The sequence below is a fragment of the Pinus tabuliformis genome, chromosome X, assembly GCF_031772625.1.
Source record: "Pinus tabuliformis cultivar Carrire ecotype Pingquan chromosome X, CPIR1, whole genome shotgun sequence".
Classification (NCBI taxonomy): domain Eukaryota; kingdom Viridiplantae; phylum Streptophyta; class Pinopsida; order Pinales; family Pinaceae; genus Pinus; species Pinus tabuliformis.
Window position 1 is genome coordinate 1,253,789,696 of NC_142308.1, and position 13,785 is coordinate 1,253,803,480.

General features: G+C 36.7%; 1 pseudogene; it reads right to left on the reverse strand.

Moving 5' to 3' along the window:
* The window catches only part of LOC149144542 (potassium transporter 26-like), a 53,856-nt pseudogene extending 41,038 nt beyond the window's left edge, over positions 1–12,818 (reverse strand).
* Between the last annotated feature and the right edge of the window lie 967 nt (positions 12,819–13,785).

A 13,785-nucleotide genomic window follows, 5' to 3' on the forward strand; every position in this document is an offset into this window, starting at 1 on the left:
AATGTGGCATAACTTAGTGGTAAAGAGTTACCATCAGCATAATTTGCGTTGTTTTCTTGATGTTCAATGTCTAAAATATACATGCTCACTTGTCATAATATTTTCATCCTGTTTTTCATCACTGTCATAAGTAACACACACATGGTGACTGTTTTCCTTAATTGGCTGAAATTTGGCATCCTCTTGTTGATAACCTTCCACCGGTTGTTTTTCTAATATAGTTTCAAATGAATCCACAAAACAACCAGTTTCTACCTTTTGGTGATGTGACCCAACAACCACTCCTTCTTTCATATCTACTTGAAAAGGAGGTATCTTTTGATGTCCATTAACAACAGGTTTATTTTGCAGAATACTTGTGTTCATAACCCTTTCTGTGGTTTTCATTAATGTCTCTAACTTAAGGTTTAATAAAGGAGGAAACTCCTTTTTAATTACTTTCCTTCTTTCAGCTTCCATTATGGATCTTTTAATAAATAGGTTTGTTTTCACATCAATAACACTTTTTTTCATATCCTCCAAAGTGGAAAGGTTTCTTTCTCTAAGATAATAGGCAATCGCAACATCAAAACCATTTGGATAATGAAGCATAGCAAATCCTGGGGGAGGCTTTATATCAATAGGTATGGAATCATAAACACTATTGAATCTAGTTGAGAAATCTTGGACTGTCTCATTGTGTTGCCTTTTTAGATTATAATACTCTTCCATAATCTGAAAATGGTTCCTTTTAACCTCCCTCCTGTTAAGGAAAATGCTTTGAAACTGTTGGAAATCATGAATACTTCTGGTTGTTAAACTTCTATACCATTTCCTAGCTTGTCCTCAAAGGCTTTGAGAAAACAACCTCAATTTGACATCTTCATGATCGACTTCCTCCAAGTAAACGAAGTCAATGACTTTGTCTACATGTTTCATTGTTGTAATATTACCTGTACAATCAAAATGGGGTAGCCTCTGATCATAGTTTTTTGGTAGCTCATGCAAAAGGAATGACAAATTTAATGATTCATACCGGACAATGGTCATAACTAAGGTCTGAGCTGAATTTTTATTATCTGGACTATGTCGGTCATTTGGTCTTGTTTGAGACAACCACTATTAAGACTAGATGCACTTGCAGCTTCAAGGGAAGGATATACATTTGCAAAAAGGGGCTCATGTGCAGATTCACCATCTTGATTTGGATTTATTATACCAAAGGGAATCCTTAAGATACTTTCAGGAAAAGAAAGAAGGTGATTGACCAAAGATAATATTATATCCTAAAGTAAATTCAGGTTTAAATACCTGACTTTCACATGTTGTTTTCCCATCCTTGTGTTGACAAGGCTTGTCCTCCTTTGAATCTAATTTGAAGTTTCTTGGAACCTGGTCTATGAAGCCATTGAATTTGGATTCTTTGACAGTGGAGTCACCTTAAAAAAAATTTGAAGCTCTGGATACTTTGAACGTGGAGTCGCCAGGTGAATGATACAACCTCCTTGTGTCTAATCACAGCCCAGTGGCTCACCGTCAATAATCAGATCTGGAACTTGATATGCTTTTCTAAGGAATCTGAAAGGTTCAGTCCCCAGTATGATCGCCAGAATGTTAGCACTTAGTAATTTTATGAGGTTGCAGAAGAAAATCACCATGGTAACCACAAACCAACTTTGGAAGATGGGATCTAGCCCTGCGAGCTTCAGAGAGGGCTCTCTCTGTAAGAGTTAACTTTGTTTGATTAAGTATTATGTAGTTATGAAGTTTGGGGTTTGATTTTCATTTGGATGGCTAGTAGATAACTAGATTTCCATTGGGCTATGGAGTCTGTTACATAAAATAAAGATTAACTATAGTATCTATAGATAGATCTCACAAGGCAAGGTAGCCAAACTGACTAGATTCTTTAAAGTCTGTGAAATGGAGAAGAAGAACATATTTAAGGATCACTTTAAAATATAGAACATTGTTACTTGAATTTTATATTCAAATATCAGAAGAAAACATAGAAATTATTCATAACCAGAGTGTAGATTTAAACAAATTTTGCTCTTTATTTATCTTTTGAATAATTCAGATTTAGAAAACAAATATGTGCTATAAACAGAGAGGTATAAACACATAAACAGATAGATGTACTTCACCAACAAATTGACAAATGAATCCCGTGAAAGAGCTTTTGTATTATTGGTAATTTGTTGATGGTTCAGAGAAAAATACAATAGAGTTATTTGTACAAAAACCAACCCTTACTTCTGAAGATGAAATATTTATAAATTAATTTACAAAATATCCTGAGATATCTTCTGCTAAAATAATATCAAATCCCAAAAAAAGAATTGAATTACAAAATATTCTCTAATAATCTTTGGAAAAACTTGAATAAAAATTATTACAAACAATATCTACCAAAAACATGTAGATATTTCCCAAAATATAACTACGTAATAGGAAGTCTATATTATTTCTGATCTCCTATTCAAGCTTGAAAGTATATTGGTTTACTACTGAAATCTATTGTTTCTGGGCATTCTGGTGGTGGCTAGACCTTCTAATGAGAAATGTTGTTTATCTTGCTGGCAGATGATTATGTTGTCCCTCTTTCTACTGCATTATGTTCTGAAACTATTGTGTTGAATATGCACTGATGTACCTATTTATCTTGTTGTTGTTATGTGAATTGTCTTATCCATTATATTTTAAATGCCTTGTTTTGTTACAAAATATTTGGATTTAAATAATATATTTAAATTAATATTTCCAAATATTTAAACGAAATTCAAAATTCAAAGTATTTATTAGAATGATTTATAAATCCATCATGTTTTCGAATCCTTAAAAAATCCATGGGTTTTTTTCATGTATTGTTTCTCTTCCCATGGTTTTGAAACCCGTGTGTTGTTTTCAAAAACCATGTCTTGTTTCTCCTTGTACCTTCCCCTATAAATTTCCTTTTACTCATGTAAATCTTTGGATGGATTTCCAAAACCATGTGTTGTTTTTTTTAAATCCATGGCTGGTAAAACATTTCTGTTTTGACTTTTATCCATGTAAAAACAAAAGCCTCAGTGTAAAAACTCATTTTTACTTGTCCTATTATGTGTAAAACTTGTTTACATGAAGCTCCCTATTTTTCCTCACTTGTACATTACTTTCATGAACATACTATTGCAAAATTTCCCTCTTATTTTCTCTCATGTATTTATTTTCCTGCACCCATGAATTTATTTTTCATGTACCTATAAAATATTTTACTTCTTTCCCTGTCATTTCATTTCACCCACTTTGCCTTCCATTCATGAATTTCCTCTAAAATCTAGTTTCGCTTGATCTCAGCCTCCCATCCACACAACATTGGTCACAACATTGGTTTTCACTTGATCTCAGCCTCCCATCCACACAACATTGGTTTCACCTGATCTCTTTCATTCAACCTCCCATCCACAAAGTATTTATTTCATAATCGCATGAAATCCATTCCTTCCATATTTATAAAAGTCAAACCAAAACAGTTAATGGATTTCGGAGGGGTGGGCAGTAAGAGGTTTAGGGGGAGGGGTCCGAAATCATGTGAGGGTCATCTGTAAATGATAGTAAAAGTGAAAATCACTTTTGGAACCCCCTTTGGTTAAATGTTGGAGAGACTGGGGGAATCCGAAACATATTCATAACCATAAATTATAATATTCACACATCTGGATGCCTTTAACGTTGGGGGAATTAATGCATGAGTGCGGGGTGGGGGAATCCGAAACATATTCATAACCATAGACTAATGGATGTGAAACATATTCATAACCATAGATTATAATATTCACACATCTAGATGCCTTTAACGTTGGGGAATTAATGCATGAGTGCGGGGTGGGCCATAGGCTTTGACTTTTGGATTTATAATGAATAAAGGATTTTTCATGTTTTTTAGAGTTTAGATTTATTCATTTATTTTTTGAATTAATTTTAATAATTCAAAATAAATGATTTCTCACTTCCTCATTATAATGTGCTTTCTGGTGTAGAATTCAACTTGCTCTTGCCTTTCATCCAGGAATTGGACTTGAGTTCATGATATACGGTCAGAAAGCTGCTTTTGAGCTCTCTTTGATGAAAATACTTGCAGTCTGATATAATCCAAACATTTACATGAAAAAATCTCCTTAAATATTAGTATTTGGTGTCGCTTTGGAAATAATTTACAGGAGGAAATATTATTTACAACATCTCAAACATAATAATGATGAGCTATAATGAGGAAATCCTATAAAAATTATAGGACCCTAATAGTATGCATACCATTTAACTCAAATGCACAAGCTCTTACCCAATGGTGAACTCGCTTCTTTGTACCTGTAGCCAACTGTACAAACCAAGATTCTACATGCACTTCTTTTCTCAAACCACACTTATCCACCAGGTTAAGATTAATATAACTATAGTTCGATCTAGGATCAATCAAAATATAAATAAACTGATCACAAAGCTTACTGTCCATCTCAATGATCGATGCCTAATGATCTACCTGCCTGTTGTCCACAACTGCATAAATCCAAGGAATGCTATGACAAACATCACCAACTATATGTGCCTCTTGAACATTGTAGATCCGGGGTCTACTGCCACTCTGATACTATAGACAATCCCTCTTACGATAATCCTTACCACATATCCAACACTGCAATGGTTCCCTACCACCGCCTCTAGCCTACTGCTCTCCATGTCTCTGCTTAGTTGTATTGAATCTCTTGTAAGGAACTACATTATATTTCTCACTTTCATCTTGAGGTCTTCCTCGCTTTGGTGGTCATTTTCCTTTAGCTTTTTCGTTTCTCTTCAAATCATGTTTCGGCTCAACTTTGCGCTTCAACTACTCATAACAATGCTTCAACTTTCTAATGGCCTCCCCCAATGATCTAGGTTCATCAAACTCAATCTGGTGTCTGTATGCAACTGGAAATCCACTGATGAATCTCTGAACCTTGGCCTTCTCCTCTCCGAGGTAAGGTACATATCTCAACAACTCCAAAATCTGCTAGTAAATTCCTCATCTGTCATAGAACCCATAGACAACTCATAAAACTCCTTAGCTTTGTCATCATAATACCTCTCAGACAAGTACTTCTTCTTGAAGAGCCTTTCAAATGCATGCCAAGTCAAATCATCCTCATGTATGTCCTTGACATTCTTCACGTCTTCCCACCAAATATCCGCTTTACCTTTGAGACTAAAAAGGGTTATCCTTGCTTTCATGTTTTCTGAGTAATCATGCAATCTAAAGAATTTCTTCATGCCAAGAAACCAAGCCTCTGCATCTTGTTATTTCTTCATGTCTTCATCAAAGGTAGGTGTATTTTCCTTCTTGAACTCATCCAGCAAGTATCACCTATCATTCCTCTTGCACGGATGATAATGATGACGAAAATGATGTCTATTAGAACCAGAACTAGAGTAATACATGTGTTTATCACCTCTCCTATCCAGAGTGTCCAACATTTTTTCATATTTGATAGGTCAGATCTATTTGACCTATGTCTACTATGAGATTTTATACCATTAGTTCTATCCTAGTGTCCATGTTTGATCTGAAGAGGTCCCTGTTGCTGCAAATATGAAAAACTCTGAAGTAATATTGCATCCACCTCTGCTTGTTTCTCTTGTGCATGTATTATTTTGTCATTGTCTTATTTGCAACTCCTTATTTCTTCCTTAAGGCTTTTCAATGTGTCTGCCAAGTCAGAAGAGTTCCCCACTCCACGCTTCCCATCTGATTCATGGGGAGATTCTATGTAGTCTACCACCTTACTAGCTCTCTGATCTCTTTCCTGAAAAGCATACTATGTCAGCTAAACCAAATCACCATAAATCAATGTACCTTAGCATAACTCGGGGAGGATACCTTATCTACAATATCATCAAATCAACATGATGCATGTACAACATAACCATAATAACATATAGACATATATCAATAAGTGCATCAACACATAACCATCATACTAACTAGGGTCCAGTCATCAATGCAAGGCCATATCAACAATGCATGCTATGACCTCATGCATGACAATAACCATTACTCCAGTATACACATTTCCTCATGCAACTATCCACTTGCATAAGCAATGCCTAATCAACTACACATATGCATAACTGCATGTAGTCAAGCATAAGCGATAAATTCTTGTAATCAACCTACAAGATTGATGCATGTAATCAAATAACCAAGAATGCAACCCAACATACAAGAATGTAATAAAGTTGCATATAATTGTATAACCAGTCATATACTCATGACGATGCATTCCATAAAATCAACATCAAGTTCCTCATGATAACCTTACTACTACCATGATCAATATGATGCAGTGCAACAAGCACATGGAATGCAAGTGTAAGAGCCACACATGCAACTGACATACATGCATGACCAACACACTCACCCATATCTGTAACACCAAATATGACCCAAAGAGAGCACAACCATGCTTTGATACCAATTTGTAACACCCCCTCCTAGCTCTACCAAAAGTAATCATGTCAACCGGGGTAAACATGAGGAGAGATGCTACTATGATTAGATTCAACCTCCTATGTCACCTTAAGGAAGTGGAATCGATGGAACATCACATATAGTCATCCAACATCATCAACAGAACACTAAGGAGACAAGTCAGCTACTCATACAGCATGTCCCTGGGTCCCAGTGTTATTTTGCCGCTCCTAGGCCATAGTCGCTCTCATGCTATGGGAAAGGGAGTGACCAGAAACCCAAAGTCGCTCTCACAAGCCTTCTTAACAGAGACTGTGGACAAAAATTGCTAGTTCCGTGCCAGCGACCTCGGGATTTAAGCCACTTTTATAGCCCAGAATTCTGGCGTTTGCCCAGAACTTTTTGTAACTTCCAAAATTCATTAAAAACATGATAAAAATGTTGATCAATCAAAAAGAACCCTCAAGACTAGGCCTAAGCATCCCCAACTGAAACTAACATTCTGTCAAACACTTGGCATCAAGACAACCTACAGGTCTAGGATACAATACAAAGCATAAATGATTGAAACAACTTACGAAGCATAACCAGAGGGACCACCTCCTTCTCCATTGAACTACTACATCATCAATTAGGTCTAGCATCCATCCATTTAATAATTACAAGTAAATATATGAAATGACCATGACATAAGCCATTCATTCAACCATGCTTATAACCAACATAAAACCCTATAAATATCAAAGATATTAAAACCATTAAATCCACATATAAATTAGTGCAAAAATAAGTGAACTTAGCTTTTATTAATCATAGGCAAATCCGACTAGGTTTGGAACTTCCACATACCAACCGAACATAGACATGGTTGAACCAAATCTCTCTTTTAGTCAGTCACCCTCGCATGAATGTGGGATCTCATAGAACAACCAAGGGAATATAGAGGTTAAACCACCTCCACACTCATCAAACCGCGATCACACCAAAAATGGTGCTTCGATCACAACCGAACTAAACTTGGAATGTCATCATGAATCCATCACTATCCTTGAGGAATTTTCTGTCTCCTTGTCTCTCAGGCTTTACCGCAATCCAAACTCGGATCACTGGGCCCTAAAACGAGATTGCTCCCTTAGACTTTACCATGTATCCTGCCAAAAATAGTTAAGGGATTCCTAGGCCTTTGGGAATGAATGTTGAGACCACATCTACCCCATATTTTGAAATCCATCCAAGAATTCCAAAGTTATAAAACCGAAATAAACATCCCAACATACCATGGCGTCTGGAAAAAGGCTAGGCTAAGCTAAAATCCACTATCATAACCCGGAAAAACCATGCCACCGACAACAAGATAACCATACACCAACATGAAAAGCCATGCATGTCCAAACCAACTAGAAAATCACACATGCAAAACATTACCTGAAAGTATTCCTATTTAAGCTTCTTGATCCTACTTTCCTTTCCTTGTTCCTTGCTTGCCTTTCTTTCCTTTTCTTGATTTCCTTTTCCTTTGCTCCAACTAGAGTGCTCCAAGAAAACTCTAAGTGACCAAGAGAGTGAGAGAGAGAGAGAGAGAATAATGAGAGAGCTCCAAACTTGAACTAACAAAAGTTACCAACTGATCCTCAAAAGCCTTTTTATGAATGAGGCCTCTATTTTTTATATTTTCCATTATTTTTGTTCAATTTCCTCCTCACATGTCACCTGTGACCTTTCACCTTACTTTTCTCCCAATTTCCTTTATTTTCATAATAAATGTGCCAAAATGTTTTTTTGCCTTTTAATGCCTTTGTCTTGGCCTTTGCCAATTTTCCTTATCCAAAACACACATCTAGTGATGCTCACTAGGATATATTTGCTCAACATTTAGCTTGGAATAAGTGTCCCTTAACCATGGTCTTATTTTGCCTTTATTAACTTTTATTACATGAACTTTTCACGAGGGTTGTTACAAGTTTGATGGTTTCTTGATGAAAACAAGATAAAAGAAGAACATAAAGAATATAATAAGAAATACAATAATAACACAAGTAATTAACAACATAAGAAAATCTTTCTGCCTTTTTTATTTTCTAACATTGTATCAGAGCTAAGGTGAAGAAGGAAAAAGGCATCTTGAAGGTCAAGTGAAAGAAAATTTAAGGAAGAAATAACAAGAGAAGTCCATTAAGGAAAGGATCATATAAAGAGAAACCTACTGTATATAAAGACTATGTCAACCACATTGAATATAGAAAACAAGCTATAAGGATCCTCCAAATACAGAGCATGAAAGAAGATGATAGATCTTATTCTCGCTAAGCATAAAGTTTTGGATCTTGTTCAAGGAAAAGTTAAGAAACCTACAGATGATGCACAAAAGGAGAAGTTCAAGGAAACCAACATCTTAGCCACAAATCTAATATTATATGGAGTGAAGGACAATCTAATCCCATACATATCCAATTAATATTTCGCTCAAGAAATGTATGAAGCCCTCTCCAAGTTATTTACCATCAAGAACATTGGTTAGCTAGCAAGTCTCAAGAATGAACTTAGGACAATAAAGATGACAAAATATGATATTGCGTAATCATATTTTGTAAGAATCTCTAGAATAATCTAAACTATAGATTAAGTTGTACCAAAAAATGAACTAGTGATTGCTGCTCTACTAGGTCTACCAAAATCTTGGAGTGCTTTTGCATAAGGAATTAGCAGTTGAAATATACTCCAACCTTTGAACAAATGTGGAATGCATACAATCAATAAAAATCTTGCATCTCATTGGTAAGTGACAAAGATGATGATAAAGAAAACAACAATTCAAATGCCTACTCCGCTCATCACAAGAAGGGAACATAAAAGAAGTTCAAAGAACCAAGGAAGAAAGTTGACCTATCCAAGATTGAATGCTACAATTTTCATAAGATGGGTCATTAAAAAATTCATTGACCTGAATATCCAAGGAATAATTAGAGAGAAATAGAATAGGCAAATGTTGTTGATGAATCTCCACCAAAGAAGAACGAGACATAAGATCTCTTAGGGATACTATCCCTTTCATATCCTACTTTAAGTTTTACAATGTTTTCTTTTATGTTTTGATTTTCATAGTTCAAAGATTCAATATATTTTGATAGAAGTTGTTTTGATAAGTTGTAGGTATCCCTCAGAAATATTGGATTAAGTGGGAGCCTTCACCATTTTACCAAAAGATAAGTATATTGTTCCTTGTTTCCTCTTTTATGTTTGGTTTCCTCCTCTTATCAAGATTTGTTTTTATTATATACTAACAACCTTTTCTTTATATTTTTCCTTGATAGGAAAGATTGCAAAATACATAAAGGCTAAGGAGGAGACTTCAAATAAAAGACTTGAATCATGAAAGAAGTCTTGTTTCAAAGGAAGCCCTTCAAGAACTAAAGTCCTACAAGGTTTTTTAAAGAACAACTAATGGTATGACTTAAGATTACAAGTTTTCTCACAAGGTTATTTCCATACAAAAGGTATAATAATTCTCTTTTGAAATTTTCTGACATCATTATGTCTAGGGTTTTGAATCTTAAAGACTCTTTTTAGGGTGATTAATCATTGGATTGAATCTACCCTTGTTATACTCTTGTCATCTTATTATTCTTGTGAAACTCTAGTCTTTAGGTTCACTATAAAATCCTAGCCTCTTGATGCTAAGGGTATGTCAATGTTAATAATGAAATCTTAGTTTACTTACAGGTTGTTAATAAAATTCTAGAAATCCAATTCTCTTGAAGTTTAGGGCCTTGATAATGTTATGATAAAGACCCTAGTTCTTTAGGGTTTGTCGTTAATGTCTAAGTTATATAATGAAGCCCTAGATCTTTAAGGTTTGGTGAATTAGGGTTTATGAACAAACCATTGTAATAGTCATCCTAGGAATGAAACCCTAGGTGTATATTTGTTTGATCGAAACCCTATCGAGGTCAAAATTGTTCGATGTATTGATCATGGGTTTACTTAAAAGATATTGATATGAGATGCTAGTGCATGATACTGAAACCCTAGATATGTATATGCAAGTATGATATACTGATTAATGATGAAATCTAGGGTAAATATCAATATTCTATGGCATGATGATAATGTTTTCATTTATCAATATGATTTAATGATAGAATCTAGGGTTTGCAATAAACCCTAGTAGAGTCTGACATGTAATTATAAAAGCATATTGTTGAAACCTTAGATGTATAGTACTATAATTATATCTAAGGATTTGTGTCTCGAAGATATAATCTAGGATTTGTGAGAAAAACCTAGCAAGAAGTTGAAGTTTAGTATGTAAAAGGATGTAACCTTTGTTGATTATGAACCTAACTAGGTTTAGGTATCTGATGTCAAAAGTTTGAATGTTTTGATGCTTCCATTGTAATAATATGATTATGATATAATTAACTTTATGCTTCTATATATTTGTCTTTGGTTGTAGTTGTTATTAAAAGTTTTGCAGGTTTATGATCTTCAAGATGTTGAAGATGTTATAATAATGATGAGCATGATGAAGAAAGCCATAAGAATGATGATGATCAAGATGACCTTGATGCCATCAGAAATAATGAAGCCTTGAAAAGTTGAAATTTCTTTGATGTTATAAAAGAATGTAGTCGTTGATATCCCTAAGTTGAGAGGGAGATTGGATAGAAGAAAAGGTATATCTCCCTAGTTAAGAGGGAGGGCATATTATGACAGTCATAATGAATACATTGAAGAAAGAATGAAACCGAAGAATGAAAGTACTATAGATAAATGTTCATGAATTCATGAATTTGAAAAAGACTTGAGAAGTATTGAGGTCGTATATGGAGCTACTAAAGAAATGAAAGAAGAAATCTTTTGACAAGTTGTATTTGCATAACTTGATATTGATATGAGTAGAATCATAATGATTGAGGACCCTGAATGTTTGTGTTTACTTGTATATATACTTGAAGGTTTATTACTGATTGGGGTTGTGTTTGTACATGTAATTCTCTCCATAAGAAGGTTGAACATTTTTGGAAGCATGCATGGAGTGGTGGATATATATACCTGATTTAGTTGAAAAAGGAGAGATGAAGCATCTTATAATAACAAGATTCTTGGGAGGACATCTAGTTGGCCTATGTGTTGATGTCTAGATCCAGAAGTAGGGAGGGTGGAGTTGGTCATGGAACTTTGACCTTCGATACCCACCTAAATCCTTGTGTTAGTGTTAGAATTTTTCATGCAAATTTGAAACCACCGCAACATATATAAGAGATTGAAGTAATTCTCCTCCTAAATCCCACTAATTTTCATGCAATTTTGAAACCACCGCAACATATATAAGAGATTGAAGTAATTTCCCTCCTGGAAAAGGAGCAACTTCGATCAGATATTTCTTGAACTCGAAGAGACAGAGCAAAGGATCCATTCATATACCCTCCGGGGGCCGATCCCAGCTAAGCGTCGGTCTCTCTAGACTGAAAGCATCAGCTAAGCGCTTGCATTCTTTCTTTCTCTCCTACCAAACTAGCAGAGTGGAGCGGATTGTTCTTTCTTTCTCTCCTACCAAACTAGCAGAGCGGAGCGGATTGTTCTTTCTCTCCTACCGAACTAGAAGAGCGGAGCGGAGTAGGGCAGAGCGCTAACAAAGTGGAGCGGATTGTTCTTTTTTTTCGAACAAAACAACTGGCAACTCTCGGAGGGTACCAGAGGGCAATAACCGGCCTCTGGAGGACACAAAATATATAAGTAAGTCCATAAACTAGGCGAGGTAAGCACTGGGCCCGAGAGAAGTGGAATATAAGCGAGGGACCATAAGAGGGGCGAGGAAAGGGTAAGAGCGGCTAGGGGGGTTTAAGGGGGGGAAAGGGGAGAAAAGGAAAGGAGAGGGGAGAAAAGGGAAAGGAGAGGGGACTGGATCTTTAAATTCAACAAATGCACAGAGGCTCTTCGAGCCATGGCTAGCTCTCAGAGAATTTCATTCTCTTCGAGTCAGATAAATCCTTCCTTTCGGTATGGCATAGAGGCTCTTCGAGCCAGATAAATCCTTCCTTTCGGTATGGCACAGAGGCTCTTCGAGCCATGGCTAGCTCTCAGAGAATTTCATTCTCTTCGAGCCAGATAAATCCTTCCTTTCGGTATGGCACAGAGGCTCTTCGAGCCATGGCTAGCTCTCAGAGAATTTCATTCTCTTCGAGCTGGTTCTCTTTTTTGGAAGAAAAAAAAAAGAGAACCAAACCTTGCTCTCAGAGCATTTCATGCTCTTCGAGCTGGATGAATACCCTCCGAGGGCCGGATTTCTTTCTTGAACTTGAAGAGACAGAGCAAAGGATCCATTCATATACCCTCCGGGGGCCGGCTCCATAAGGATCAGCTTCTCGAAGAGCCTTTCTTTCTTGAACTCGAAGAGACAAACATTGGAGCCGGATTTCTTTCTTGAACTAGAAGAGACAGAGCAAAGGATCCATTCATATACCCTCCGGCGGCCGGCTCCATAAGGATCAGCTTCTCGAAGAGCCTTTCTTTCTTGAACTCGAAGAGACAAACATTGGAGCTGGATTTCTTTCTTGAACTCGAAGAGACAGAGAAAAAGGATCCATTCATATACCCTCCGGGGGCTAGCTCCATAAGGTTCAGCTTCTCGAAGATCCTTTCTTTCTTGAACTCGAAGAGACAAACATTGGAGCCGGATTTCTTTCTTGAACTCAAAGAGACAGAGCAAAGGATCCATTCATATACCCTCTGGGGGCCGGCTCCGTAAGGATCAGCTTCTCGAAGAGCCTTTCTTTCTTGAACTCGAAGAGACAAACATTGGAGCCGGATTTCTTTCTTGAACTCGAAGAGACAGAGCAAAGGATCCATTCATACACCCTCCGGGGGCTGGCCCCGTAAGGATCAGCTTCTCAAAGAGCCTTTCTTTCTTGAACTCGAAGAGACAAACATTGGAGTCGGATTTCTTTCTTGAACTCGAAGAGACAGAGCAAAGGATCCATTCATATACCCTCCAGGAGCCGGCTCCGTAAGGATCAGCTTCTTGAAGAGACAGAGCAAAGGATCCATTCTCCTTCTCCTTCTCCCTCTCCTTTATGGTCAAGCAGCCTGTCCTGAGAGCCCATTCTCCTTCTCCTTATTTCCTCTCCTGTTAGTCGAGCTCCGTTGTCGGTCCCCCTTATTCGAGCGGCCTTACGGCACCTTGTTTTCGCAATAGTAGTCAATGGGTGGGTGCGCTTCGCCTCCTGCCAGTGATAGGCCACTGGTTCTTAAATGGGTGAGTCCCCTCCTCCGAAAGGATTATCCCTGTCCGTCTACATTCATCCCTGGATGTCGTCGGG